General features: G+C 36.5%; 1 protein-coding gene across 2 annotated transcripts in view; it reads left to right on the top strand.

Moving 5' to 3' along the window:
* The window catches only part of unc-13-4A (BAI1 associated protein 3), a 595,010-nt gene that overhangs the window by 510,773 nt on the left and 68,526 nt on the right, over positions 1–15,711 (top strand). The window lies entirely within an intron of this gene.

Raw genomic sequence — 15,711 nt, 5'->3', positions numbered from 1 at the left:
AAATAAATTCTACACACATAGCCTGTGGTTAAGTAAATTAACATAAGACATGTTGCCTTGACAGTCTTTCAATGTTGTTTGTCATTAATGTGAGTCAAAGTTAATAATGAAATAATTGGAGAGAATGTCACTTTCCATATCATTCATTTATTTAAAGAGTGTCTTTAGTAAAAACAAGTAAAAGAGCGGGACGAACTTTTTATAACCTTCGTCATAAAATATTCTAAACTTACGGTACCGTTATATGGCGGCTATACCACAACGTGGGCCAATACCCACAACTTTTTATAGTGTAGTTTTTAACCACTTGGAACTATAAATGTCAAAGTTCATCCAATCTTGCCCGAAAATGTAGATAAAAATTTGAAAAACCTAAAAGCGGTGCTACCTTTTATGGACCATACCAAAACGTTGACCTATGTTGAGAATTTTGGTCGGAGGGAAACCCAATTGTCAAGTAAAAAAATATAGCTCAAAATACCGAAAATCGGGGATAATAATAATAATTGTTCCACAAACATCCCAGGTGGGACAGGGGAGACTTCTTTCATATCAATGAGTGCACCCCGCCAACATTACTGAGGGGTATTTTGCCACCGTTGAAAAGTGTTTTGATGTTGCCTGGCCGGGGAATCGAACCCACGACCTTTAGCGTGCAAGGCGGGTGTGCATACCATTGCACCACGGTGGCACCCAATCGGGGATATCGTTATATAAATGCAAAGCAGTGTTGCCGAGTTTTACGATTTATCGTATTTTGATGATTTTTTGGCCCAAAATTGAAAAATTACAATTTGACTATTTTTCACGTAAGCCAGAATTGTATGACATAAAAGACGATAACTATATTTTGAACAAAATTTCACGAAAGATTTTAACCCATTTCCCACTTGGTGTTCGATTTTTCGAACAGTAAAATCATTTTTTTTTTTCAAAAAAATATTTATAGACCAAAAAGGTAAAATTTTAAACAAGTTTTAGTATATATATTATATACTATATATATCATCTATATATTATATATTATATATATCATCTTATATATTATATATATCATCATTTAGATGATATATATATATATTATATATATCATCTAAATAAAAATATAAAATAATTATTCACTTGAATACTCCCCCCACCCCCTCGATGGTAGGGATACATTTTTGAGAGCTATGTTAAAAAATTATAAAAAAAGCCATTTCTAAAATCCTGAAAACCCCTAAAATCGAGAGGTACCGTTCAAATTCTGACAAATTTGTGGAGGAAAGTTTAGTAGCCCCAAAGAGGACTAAATATTTATTAAATTACAACCATGGGGGGGGGGTAATCCAAAACGTGGACCAGTACTGACATATTTCCGGGAAAAAGCTTTGTAGGCCCAAAGAAGACTCAATACCACTTTAACTATTTCTTCATACAAAAATGATAAAATAAATCAAACAACAGCAAATAAATCGAAACTATTTTACTTCTACACATATAATGTTCGCGCCAGTGTTCAAGATTTCGACCCCCATTTTCCTGGAAAACGAAAAATCGGAATTTTTCGTGTAGACTTTTGACATCATATTACCGTAAAAAAGTATTTTTTTCTTAAAAAAAATAAGCAAGTAAAAAAAGTATCAGTAGGCTTAGCCAACAGAGATATACCCTCAGCCTCTGTAAATTAAAACACTTTTTTCCAAAAAAAATAAACCCTATGTATTTAGGGGGTTTAACATTTTTGGGCGAAAGAACCCCCAAAAATGTTGATTAGGATTAAAGTTCACAAGTTTTGCGGAGAAGGTACTTAAAGAAATGGACCGACATAGACCATAGGGGATTTTTACACTTGCCCCTGAAAAAACCGATACCTCCTACACAAAATTTCGGATAAGTTCACTTTAAGACCTGCTATCGAATCACTTTAAGTTTTGTTGAAGCATCTTACATTCGCTGCCTTAATTACGATGGTAAAAGTTTTTTCATACATTAAGATGTGTAAAGTATGGACCAAATCGGCCACTCCCTACAATTTTTCCGGAAGGAGTGGACCCATAAGCACCACCTTCGAATTTCATCTAATATTCGAAGAAATATAATAGTATCCAAAGTTTGAACGAACGCAGTATTCGGTTCCAGCTCCGGCCACCACATATAGTGTCATTGGGGTTTTAACAACTTTCGTTCTGTTTTCTCAAGAAGTATGGATTTGCCCCTGAAAAAAACTTTTACTGTTGTAATTGAGGCAGCAAATACAAGTTGCTTCAACAAAAATCAAAGTGATTCGAGAGCAGGTCTTAAAGTGAATTTATCCAAAATTTTGTGAGGGCGGTACCCGAAGGAGTGGACAAATATTGTTCATATTCGAACCTAATCTATTAGGATGTGTAAAGTATAGACCAAATCGGTCACTCCCTTCAAGAGTTATGGTGTGCATAATTTTCCGGACAAATTTGAACTTTTGTAGGGGAGGTACCTGAAGGAGTGTACCGATATGACTTATCTTCTAACTTAGACTAAGCTTGCACAAAATATTTTGAATACCACCTTTTGGACCAATCGGCAGATCCGTTCGAGAGTTATCTTGAGCTCCAACCACTACACACGGTGTCATTGAATTTTTTTCGCTCCTTACAGGCTATTTTCTCAGGAAGTATGGACTTGCCTCTGATGAAACTTATAGCGTCGTAGGGGGGCAGTGAATACAAGTTGCTGCAACAAAAATCAAAGCTATTCCAGAACAGGTCCGAAAAAGGAACTTTTCCGAAATTTTGTGTGGGAGGTACCCGAAGGAGTGGACCGATTGAGTCCATATTGGAACCTCATCTAAGTCTGGTCATACGTAATATTGTTTCCAAACTTAATTTAAGTTCGAAGATAAGCCATATCGGTCCACTCCTTTCGGTACCTCCCACACACAAGTTCGAAAGTGTTCGGAAAATTTGTTCGCACGATAAATCTTGAAGAAAGTAACCGATTTGGTCCATATTGCACATTGTGAAATTTTTACCAGACTTATATGAGGTTCCAATATGGACTCAATCGATCCACTACTTCGGTTACCTTCTACACAAAACTTCGGAAATGTTCAGTTTAGGACCTGCTCTCGAATCGCTTTGATTTTTATTGTACCACCTTGTATTCACTACGACGGTATGGGGGGCCTGAAAGTTGTAAAAAACCCTATAACACCGTGTTTAGTGGTTGGAGCGCAAGATAACTCTCGAACGGATCTGTCGATTCGGTCCAAATTTTGGCCTTCATAATGTTTTGTCCAAACCTAGTTTCAGTTCCAAGATGGGCAATACCGGTCGACAACTTCCATATTTACAAAAAAGTCACTAAAATGGTATGCACGATATCTATTGAACGGTGCAACCAATTTGGTCCAAACTTTGGGATTCCTAAATTTTGTCAAAATGTAGTTTAACTTCTAAAATGGCTCATATCGGTTTTTTAACCGCCACAACATTTCAACATTAATGTGCAAGTGCAGTTTAGAATCTGTTCGAAGATCCTATGGAAATGCATACAAATGCTGTTCGCTGTGGTCCTATCTACAGCCATATTATGTTTTCCGTGTACAAGTCCATGCTTCCACGTATACTGGTCCAAAAGTTATACGGTGACCAACTGAAATGACTATTGCGCGCGATATCTATCGAAAAGATATGACTCCTAAAATAAGATTTACTTCCATAATGGACTACGTCGGTCCATTTCTTCAAGTACCTTCTTTGCAAAAAGAGCCACAAAATTCTGAAAAGACCCTAAATACATCCGATCTGTCCATAGATTAAAGTTTCAATTTACATAGGCTGAGGGTATACTTTATTATACCCTCCACCACATGGAGGGTATAATTAAATTTATCATTCCGTTTGTAATACATCGAAATATTCGTCGTCGTATATATATTATTGATCAGCATAAAATTCTAAGTCGATCTAACCATGTCCGTCTGTCCGTCCGTCCGTCTGTCTGTTGAAATCAAGATACAGCACGCAATTTTTAAAATAGATCGTCAAATTCGGTACAGAAGTTTTTATTACTTCCAGGATGGTTGGTATTGAAAATGGGATATTTCGGTCCAGGATTTGATATATCCCCCAGAGAACGGTACCTCCCGATTTTCGGTACATTTGAGGTTTTAGCATCATTATCCCACCAAAATGGCTGAAATTTGGCATTTAGTCATCGTTGGGTGTATAAAACTTTACACCTGAAATTTGTTAGCATAGGTCCACGCCTTCACATAGCCCCATAGAACGGTACCTCCCGATTTTCGGTATTTTGAAGGTTGTGGCCACAATAAACCACCGAAATGGCTGAAATTTGGTACTTAGTCTTTGTTGGGTGTATATAGAAATTTTGCCGGTATAGGTCCACGCCGTCATATAGCCTCCATAGTACGGTACATCCGGATTTTCGGTATTTTAAAGGTCGTGGCCACAATAATCCACCATAATGGCTAAAATTTGGTGCTTAGACGTCGTTGGTGGTATAAAACTTCCCCCAGAAATTTGTCGGTATAGGTCCACGCCTTTATATAGCCCCCATAGAACGGTACCACCCGATTTTCTTTATTTTAAAGGTTGTGGCCACAATAATCCACCAAAATGGCTGAAATTTCATGCTTAGACTTCATTGTCGGTATAAAACTTTCCCCCAGAAATTTGTAGGTATGGGTCCACGCCTACATATAGCCTCGTAGAACGGTACCTCCCGATTTTCGGTATTTTGAAGGTTGTGCGACAATAATCCACTAAAATGGTACTTAGTCTTCGTTGGGGGTATAAAACTTTCCCCCAAGAATTTGTCGGTATAGGTCCACGCCTTCATATAACCCCCATAGAACGGTACCTCCCGATTTTCGGTATTTTAAAGGCTGTGGCCACAATAATCCTCCGAAATGGTTGAAATGTGGTAATTAGTCTTCGTTGGGGTATAAAACTTTCCCCCAGAAATTTGTCGGTACAGGTCCATGTCTTAATATAGCCTCCATAGAGTGGTACCTCCCGAATGTGGTTTTTGTGAAAATTAGCCACATTTTTTACCGAAATTGCTGAAATTTGGAATTTTGTCTTCTTCATACACGAAGGGAAATTGTTCCATTTTATTTCAATACAAATCTTGGTGGAGGGTATAACAAGTTCGGCCCGGCCGAACTTAACGCCGTTCTTACTTGTTTTTGTTAGAATTTTCAAAAATTTCCACCACCGAACAGTGGTTCAGAAATAGATTTTCCTATTTTTCGGAAACTATACCAAATATTGTGTTCATTGTTTTTCGGTTAGTAAGGTAAAAATGTAACCTTTAAGACCTCTTTTAATAAGTTACCGTAGCGTTTACACGAAGTGGGCTATTTTATTTTCCTCAGATACTAAATTTTAGTGAAATTCCGATTTTTAGTGCACTTGCATTTTTTGGGAAACGACTCTGGGATGGCTTCTCTGTCCTAGAACTTTTGGTTTGTCAAATGCAAATGTGTTTTTATACATTCACGGATATTTGGCAGTGTAATTGTATTTCTTCATGACAAACCTTTGAAGTAATGCGTTTGACTTTGAACGCTAACACGCCGTGACAAAATTTTTGTCATATGTTTACAAGAACGCAGGTTCAAATCCCAGCCGGGCTCAGCCTGCGGTTTTATTATTTGAAATTTTGCCTTTAAAGTCGAAGATCATTTTTAATTATTTTTATTAATTTTCTCTCTCATTTTTTTTTTTTTTTTTTTGAATTTTTATGGTTTTGCTGTTTTTTTTTTCATAGATTGGAACATATAAAAACTCAAAAAAAAAGACTAATTTTTTGATGCAAAATATGAAAAAAAAACTCAAAATGTTAACTTAGACCTTGAATTCGACTGCAACTACTAGACCGAATTTGATCGCTTTTGATGTATCAAAGTTGAAAGTGCTATCTGTCAAACAAACAAAAATTATGAAAATATCTCTATCCATTCAAAAGTTATAGAGTTTTGACCATGAAAAAACGATTCTCACACAACCACATACTGTAATCCACATTACAAAAATCAAGGTCCTAGCTTCCGATTCTAAAACCGCTTCGCGAAATATCGCGGTACAACTTTTAGAACTTTCCTGCAACCCAGCCTCATCTCACCCCTACACATATTTCAGAAGTCTAGTTTTAAGTAGTCGCTCAATAAAATGGCGCGGGTCAAACCCTATTTGTGTTTAACTTAATTTACAGTAAGTTCACATATATATACAAAGAAACAGATTCAAATGTTGGATATCTGTCAAATGAAACAAACGCTTCGACAAGTCAATGGATTTTAAATATAAATTATAATAATTTTAAATTACAAAAACAGTCATTCGTGAATTGTCTTCGGCATAACACTAACAAACATCATTCTTCACATAGTTCTCAAACAATGAATATTTTAAAAGTGATTCTTGTCGTTTGTGTTTTAAAATCGAAATTGAGTCACCAAAACCACAACGATCAATGGTTAGTGGCAACAAATAAATTCGGCTATCCATATTTAGTTTTAAACAGACCATATTTACGTGACGAATGCTTAAAACGATGTTATGAACTCAATACAAAAAATGGAAATACAGAATATGAGATAGTGGAGCTAAAACCTGCAAGTGGTAAATACAATTAAACAATATATCAAAGATTTATTTTTAATAATATTTATCGTTACAGTTTATTCCGGTGATAGGTTTTACGTTGAACCAATAACTAGTAAATTCACATATATGCCCGATCAGAAATTTGTCTGTGCCTCTCCTCTCCAAGGTGCCATTGTTTGGTACAAGAATGGCTTAGTCAAATATTTTGATGTTTATGATATTCCAATACGTTGCCATCCTCAGTTATATGACGAAAGAAATGATTTGGCGGGATGTATATTAATTCATAGATTTAATTTCAATAAAATTCCAGTACCAATTTAAGAGAAGGAGTTACAAAAGAAGCTGTACAGTTTTTGTTTAATGGGTAGCTGTTGGGTTGGCTTTGTCTTCACGAAGTTAATGTGCTGCTTAACTATCTGCGAAACGTCGTAGGGCGATGATTGCATATGTAAGGAACTTCGTCGCTAGCTGCCTTTTGCTAATGCTTTGTTTTGGAATGGCCAACTTTTGATATTTAGTCGTTGTTGAAGGTATAAAATATTTCCGCAGAGAATGGTCTGTACATGGCCTTGTTTTGATATATCTTCCATAGAACCGTACCTCCTGATTTTCAGTACTTTGAGGATTTAAAACACATTATACCAGTGACGTAAGATATTTTCGTAGGTTTCAATTCACTGACTGTATCGTCTCCTTACAAAACAATGCCATGACTGCAATTTCCTACCTTAAACTTATATATCTCAAAAATGGTTCAACCTAAGAAAAATTACGAAAGCCCAATCTTGTATTGAATTTTCGCAGCTATAAGATTTTCTCTAGTTCTATTTCGATAAGACTTCTAACAAAAAAAAAAAAAAAAACATAAAAATATGACCTGAACTTCTATATCACAAAAATGGTAAAACCTAGGAACAAATCAAACAAATGTTCAAAGCTACAACATTTTCTTTAGTCCCATTTCGATAATACTTGCGGTTTCCAAACCAAATCGCGAAAACCTAAAATAAACCTAAAAACTTCGACCGTGATTTATATAAAAATCCCTCCAGCGATTACTTCTTAATTTGGGATTTTTCAAATCTATGTTTCAGAATCCGCAGGAATATCCAGTTGTAAGCTCCTTTCATTTAGCTTTGGTTCAAGAGCACCGTGATATTGTACGCTCAGCCGTTAGTCTAACGATAAAAATGTACCTCAGTGAAATAATGTTTTGACGAAACCCGCGTCAAAACAATTTGGAGTCGATATATGAAGTAATATAACTTTCGAACAGATCAACAGATTTGGTCCAAATTTTGGATCTCCCAATATTTTATCCAAAGTTTTAGTTATGTATATCGGTTCATTTCTTAGACATTTTCCCCGCAAGTCTTCAAAATGTTTCCCTAAAATCTTGAGCACAATAACTCTCGAAAGTCCAAATCGATTAGGTTCGAATATGGAATATATCGATTCACTCCTTCAGGTACCTCCAACAAAACAACAACAAAATTTAAATTATCCGAATTGACCGAAACTTTGAACATGCTAAAATTACTTCCTAACGTAAATATATCAAGTACCAAGAGAGTATATTTGGGACAACATCTTCGGATACATCCCTCAGAAAGGTTCAACATAAGTTTAGTTTAAGGGGTATTCGAGGAGTCATTGCACATTTTGACCAATGGTACTCCTTGTGGTCTTGTTTAACGCTATATTGTATTTTTCGTGGGTAAGTCCATGGTTATGTCAGGATTGGTCCAAAAGCTGTAAATGTTACGGCGACCAACTAAATTGACGGCTGGACAACATAACTATCAAAAGGAATGACTTCCAAAATTAGGACCACCTCCAAAATGGACTATTAGTCGATTCTTTCAGGAGTCTTCTGTACACAAGTGCAAAACATTTGCGCTTTCATTAAGTCAAATTTTTGAGCAAAACATAAGCATTTATCCGCAACGCCAACAATCTTGAAATTGTATACCCCAAATATTATCAATATTATCTGAAACTTCCTGGATATACAATTTATAGAAAATTTTTGCTGCTCGATATAAAAGTCTCAGCTCACACATACTGAGGGTATATCTCTGTCGGCAAACACGACTGTCACTTTTTAATTGTTTTCCAGAAGACTAAAGTTATGAATTTTCATAAGTTTGCCTCTACTGTGCCGAGAGAAGTGATTGGTCTTTGGAAAGTTTTTAATGTCATCGAGTCCATAAACATCTAGTCGTACAATGAAGATTGGAAAAAAGCGGAAACAAGAACCATTAAGGTATCAGATGGAGTTTTTCGACTTAACCTATTTTTTTCAGGACTATCAAACAGTACTGCGAGTTGGATTCGAAATCTATGAGTCGTAGATTGCATCGCCCTGCTCCTGATAAAAATGTTTTCCTTTTATACCCTCAGCATTTATGCTAACGAGGGTACACACAGAAAAAAATTGTCTCTCTAACATATTTATTTATTTATTTAATTATTTATTTATTTATTTATTTATTTATTTATTTATTTATTTATTTATTTATTTATTTATTTATTTATTTATTTATTTATTTATTTATTTATTTATTTATTTATTTATTTATTTATTTATTTATTTATTTATTTATTTATTTATTTATTTATTTATTTATTTATTTATTTATTTATTTATTTATTTATTTATTTATTTATTTATTTATTTATTTATTTAAGTTAAAGGATCTCCACTTGATAGGGTTAAAAAATTAATTTGAGGCGCTTCCAACTGCGCCTATTATTAAATAAAACACAAGTTATTCACTTTTAAAGGATCACTTTTAATTATCTTCAAATTTACAAATAATTATTTTAATTCTCACTTCAAATTAACAAACGAAATTATTTAATTGATTCAAAACTATACTCCAATACGTCGTAACCAAGACTGACTGCTTCTCTTCATTCATGTTGACTTGTCACTTGTCCACTCGAGTTGCAATCAACATACGTTAATGTGCAGGCGCTGATCCAGCAAAATCGCTTTCCCATGAATTAAGTGCAAGCAGGCAAATTGAAATTAGACCGGATACGCGTGTAGAAATTATTAAATTGCTGGTGAATAATTAATTTGCTGATTAGGACAAATTAATTTGGCTGGCATTGCCAGCGGTGTTAACTCCTCCCTCTTTAAACATCTGCGTCCCGCAGATCACATTTTTTGGTTGAAGAGTAGGATCGGCTGTCTGTGGAAATGTAATCGTTGGCAGGTTAATTCTTCTAGTTATTTTATGCCACAGGATTCCAACGCAAATGCCCATTGCAATAGCGATACCCATATGTGTTCCAAGTGACAAGTTTAATTTCAAACCAAGATATTCAAGTTCATCCACGTTGTGCAAACTTATATTGTGAACTTGATCGATGTCCACTAGTAGTTTTTCTTCAGCCACGTTGGTTAGGACAGGGGGAAGTGGTTGAAGCCTCGAAACAGATGTACTGGAGAATGTTTCATTGTTGATCAGTAAGGTTTCATTATATAGTTGTATCAGGTAACTCCCATTGAGCGTTTTTGTATGTTCCCTGGTTTTAAGGACACCATCGAAGTTTGTTAGGAATATTATATCAGTTGTTAACATTTCTATTACATGAGTCCTGATCATCTTGTAACGGCAGTTTGCAATTCCTCCTTTGAGCAGGCGTGGTATACAGGTTTCTTCAGCCAGTTTGATAAGAGATGTTTGTTGGCAGACTGTCACTTTGTTGATGTTTAGACAGGGATTGTTCACACCAAACGTTTCATTTTGACTTATAAGTATTTCATTAAATGGTAGTTCAATTTGTCGACCGGTTGTTATTGTTGCCCTCACTATGAGTCGGTGATAAAAGTCTTTCTTCAGCTTTGGGATGGAAAGGACATATAGCAACAGTGACCCATTTGTGAATATGGACGGATTTCCGTATTCGATAGCTTCAATGGCGTTAGCGTATGGAAGCGTTTCCATTTCGGAAATGGTATCCTCGACTTCGGCTCTATTCAATAAGTTTGTGTTGATAATTCCTCTTTTAGCCAATTGACAAGCCCTTACTATTTCATTAATAGTATCCTTCAGAATGAGAACTTGGTTCATCGTGTTCTGTCCAATTCTCTCGGCCTCCTTCCCATTGCTAATTTCATTCATCTTGATAATAAGTTCATTAGTTTTATGAACGATTTCATTAGTGGTATTCATAAGTTGTGCGTTGATCTTGTACTGTTCATTGTTGTTGCTAACTATTGCATTTTGACTTTTCAAAATAGAATTCCAGTCTGCTGCATCGGGACTGCCAGCGACCCACTTCCATGCGGAGCCTATCCAGTCGATTGATCTTCGGGTTCTGCCCCGTGTGGTTCCCAATTCGGTGAGTCTTTCTTGCACTTGCGTCAGATGGTAAACAATTATTTCTTTAGTCTTCCCGGGCGGCATGTGTTTGTGGATCAGCGCTGTTACATTATCCGCAATTGTTGCGTAGTCATCCAGGTTGATAACGTGAACCAATTTTAGATTGCCATTAATAGTCCAAGCGTTGCCGGCTCTCACAGTAACTATAGGGGCATCATAACGAAATATTTTTTCAGGGTGAAGGGTAAAAATATATGCCATAAAAATAATGCTTGGCATGGGAATCATTTTTCCTGAAAATATACTTATTTATGTTAAATTACATTAGTGGTTAGTACAATTCTGGCAAAGCCGTTTTTTTTTTTTTTTTTTTTTTAGTTTTCTTTCCGTTTCTTCTTATTCATTCCTCTTATTCATTCATTTTGATTAATTTTATTTGTGGGAATGAGCGCTGGCAGGGAGTCGAACCCCAGTGCCTAAGGCACTCACCAATTTTGCAAAGCGCTTTATTTAGTTTTTATTGTTAGTTGCTTTTGTGGGAATGAGCGCTGCCAGGGAGTCGATCCCCAGTGCCTGAGGCACTCACCAATTTTGCAGAGCGCTTTATTTAGTTTTCATTGTTAGTTGCATTATTATTTTAAAAAAAAAAAATCTTGTGAAAAAATAGAAGTTTTCGATTATTTATGGAATTATTTCAAATTTTTTATGTGAGCTTTGTGAATCCTTCTACCGCTTACCGTGCGTACTGTAACTCTGTTGTCTTTCTCTACAATTTCTTTTCTAAAAACTGGCTTATTCTTGGCCTTAACATTCTTAATCTTAACAAAGATCGTATCGCCTTTCCTGTATTTCTTTGGAGACGTGCGCTTCCTGTTCATACGCTTGTTTCTTTCTTTGGCATTTTTCCTAATTAGTTCTCTAAGATCCTTGTTAGTTTTAGAGCGGGCTTCAAGCAGTTTGTTAATATCAGATGTTTTTACCCTGTTAAAGAAAATATCACTAGGTCTTCTTCCCGTGACGGAGTGAATAGTGTTATTATATCTACATACATTAACTCCTGCACACTGAGTTCTTCTTTTTCTGCCCTTAGGCATCTGTAAATTTCTATAAGGGTTGAATGGACACGTTCTACTTGCCCATTTACTTCGCTTCGTTGCGATGGTGTCAAATAAATTTTTATACCTAGTCTTTCGATAAAATCTTTTACTAAGGGGCTAAGGAAACTACTCTCGTTGTCGGTTACTAAAATTTTTGGAGCTGTGAAATAATGGAGGATTTTAACTAATTTTTCTCGAACATTTAATACAGACCTATCACTTATGTGAAACAGTTTAACGAACTTAGAGAATTTATCCAGTACGGACAGGAATTTTTGATTTTGTATCTCTAATATATCCATATGCAATATTTCGCACGGCATGGTTGGTGTAGGAGTGTCTTGCAGTAAAGGTTTAGCTGGATTTCTGTCGTACTTATTGCTTTTACATATATCGCAACGCTCAACGAATTTTCTAATGTGGGCGTACATACGTGGAAAATAGTATTCATCCAAAATTTGTTTTTTATTTTCTCTAGCGTTCCTGTGCGCTCTATGGTGTTCCTTCTGGATAATTTCGAATTGAATATTATCTGATCTTACGTCCTTGACTTCCTTTTGAGCAATTCTAATTTTATATCTTGAAAAATGTTGTAAATACAGATCTTGTAAAATCGCTAAGTAATTCTCTGGCACTTTAATGCCATTTATTACGTTGGGATTCAGTGTCTTCTTTAGCACATCCGAAAGCTTCTCAGTATCCCAGTCAGGTGATGAGACATAGTGACGCATGAAGTGCTCATATGGTATTTCACTGGACTGCAATTCAGGACCTATTTTGATAATTATTTGGTTTTTGAAAACGTTAATGGGCACGTCCACGTGAGGAATTAAGTCAGATGCATCTTGGAGAGCACTGTGAATGGTTGAACCTGTTGATTCCATGTCATCGTCCCTAACTTCTGATGCTGTCCTTGTTGCTTGTGAATCTCCTTCACTGGCCGTATCTGTGGAAACGTCACTTATGTGGTTAACGCTAGTTTTCAATCTTGAGAGTGCATCTGCCACGACGTTAGATCTACCGGGTTTGTAGATCAACTCGTGATTGTACTCCTCTATACGAGCCTTCCATCGCTTTAATTTTGCATTGAAGTTCCGGTTACCTAACGCGTAGGTAAGCGGTTGATGGTCGGTGTATATTCTGATCTTTTTTGCTCCATACAGGTAATTCCGTAAGTTGTCTAGCGCCCACACAATCGCCAACATCTCTTTTTCGTTAGTTGCGTAGCTCTCTTCAGTTTTGTTCAGCGATCGGGATATATACGCAATCGGTTTATCCTTACCAAACTCACCTTGGGAAAGGACAGCTCCAATGGCGTAGTTGGATGCATCAGTCGTAAGGTTAAACGGCTTGTCAAAGTCTGGGAATGCAAGAACCTCTGCTGTAGTCAGAAGGATCTTCAATTTTTTAAAGGCCATTAGTGCGTCGTCTTGTAAATCTATTGGGACCTTTTTGGAATGATTAGCTTTTACCTGGGCATTCTCACCTCTTGTCAAATTAGTAAGTGGTTTTGCTACTTTCGCGTAGTCCCTTATAAAGCGCCTATAATATGAAGTCATTCCCAAAAAGCCTTTAAGTTCCTTAAGATTATTAGGGGGAACCAGGTTTTCGATTGCAGTTACTTTTTTTGGATCTGGTTTAATTCCATCTGCACTAACAATGTATCCCAAAAACTCTACTTCTGTTTGCATAAAATGGGTTTTTTCAATGTTGACCTTTAAATTTGCGTTTTCCAATTTTTCAAAAACTGCCTCTACATTAGAAAGGAGTTCCTCTTCGCTTTGTCCGAACACTATAATGTCGTCAATGTAGACGTAACATTTTTTCCCTATGTATTCCTTTAGGACATCATCAATCATTCGTTGGAAAATCGCTGGTGCGTTTCTCAGTCCGAATGGTAGACGAAGGAATTCGAACTTCCCGTTCATAGTTGAGAACGCCGTCTTTGGAATGTCTGAAGCCTTCATAGGAATTTGATGGAACCCTGAGGTCAAGTCGATTGTAGTGAAGTATTTGGCATTACCCAAGCTTGCAAGAGTAGCGTTTATATCCGGGATAGGATACGTATCGGGAATTGTAACGGCATTTAACCGTTTGTAATCGACCACTAACCTATACTGTTTCTCGCCATTTGGTTTTGGCTTTTTTGAAACAATCCAAATTGGGGAATTATAAGGGCTTTTTGAAGGACGTATTATTCCTTCGGATAACAAATCCGCGATTTGTCTTTCGACTTCCTCTCGCATTGCAGCTGGATATGGATAGCTTTTCGAATAAATGGGGTCTGAGGTTGATGTCCTTATTTCTGCCCGAACATTCGTGGAGATTGCTTGGTTGCTGTCCAGTGGCCCAAATAATGACTTAAATCTGCTTATTATTTTGTTAATCTTTACCCTAGTTTCGCCTGGAATGGATTCACTTAAAACATAATTTATACTATTTGATTTTTTCGCCGCAAGAGGTATTTTGATAATGTCCCTAATCACAAGCAAATTTTCTTTCCTATCGACAATAGCCCCAAGCTCCTTGAGGGTATCATCTCCTATAATGCCATCAAAAGTATTAAGACCAGGTAACAAATAAAATGTTATTAAATCAAATACTCCATACTTTGCAAAAAATTGTCCCTCTATTTTCCTAGTTATTTTAATTTCTCCGCCCGCTGTTTTAACAACGACTGAGTTTGATAATGGTACACTTCCGGCGGATAGGTTTAGACTGCAGAAATTTTTGTTCGAGCCGGTATCGATCAAAAATTCAAGTCGGGTGTTGTTACCTGTAATGAATTCTATGTAAGGTAGGCTGGATGCCCCTCCTCCATAAAATTTCGCTCCTCGGCTGCAGAATCAAAATCACCTACTACTAATTCTTCCTGTGGGACGAATTCTTCATTTTGAACCTCTGTGTTTAGGTGAAAAACGCGCGGCTGTTTATCCGCCCTAAAAATTTCGCTCCCTCTTCTTTTTTCCACGTTATTGGACCGGTTTATATAGTTTGTTTTTCGCGTTTGGGTCGAATGGTCCGTTTCCATAGGCTCTGGCTTAACATATTGAAACCTTAGATGGGGGGTCTGTCTGTTATTGCTATTGGAGTATCTATGAGGATGGTGATTATACCTAGCATTATTAGAAAAATTAAATTGAGGTCTTGGAAGTGTTTTTACGACAGGAACAACAGCTGAGGAGTTGCTCATTCGTGGTTGCGACTTCGGGTGTAGTATATTGTTCCTCATCGTAAGGTTCTGGAGTTCCAGGCAAGCTGAATAGGCTTCTGGCAAGGTTCTTGGTCGTTGTATAATGACCATTCTTGACAAATCTGGGTTTAGCCCCCGGATGAATATGTCCAATGCCCTATTCCTATGTGTAGTAACCAATGCATCTATAGTTTCCTCACTATAAGTCTCCGTTTTTAGCTTATTTATGATGAGCGACAGTTGGTGATTCACTGTTGAATAAAATTCGTCCACCTTTGATGACCCCTGCGACAGTTGATTCAGTTGGTGTTCGAGGGTTTGCACATCCCTCTTATCAGCATAGTGGAGTGACAAAACCTTTTTTACTTCTTTCCAGTCGTTGTCAAAAATATTGTATGACACTAGAGCTGCATCAGCTTCCCCAACTATTTTCTGGCGTATACTTTGTAAAATAGACCTATAAATAGGCTTGTGCCTCACTATTT

Source organism: Musca autumnalis, unplaced genomic scaffold (assembly GCF_047663935.1).
Source record: "Musca autumnalis isolate F117 unplaced genomic scaffold, ASM4766393v1 scaffold_4, whole genome shotgun sequence".
Lineage (NCBI taxonomy): Eukaryota > Metazoa > Arthropoda > Insecta > Diptera > Muscidae > Musca > Musca autumnalis.
This window is presented reverse-complemented; position numbering and strand designations above follow the sequence as displayed.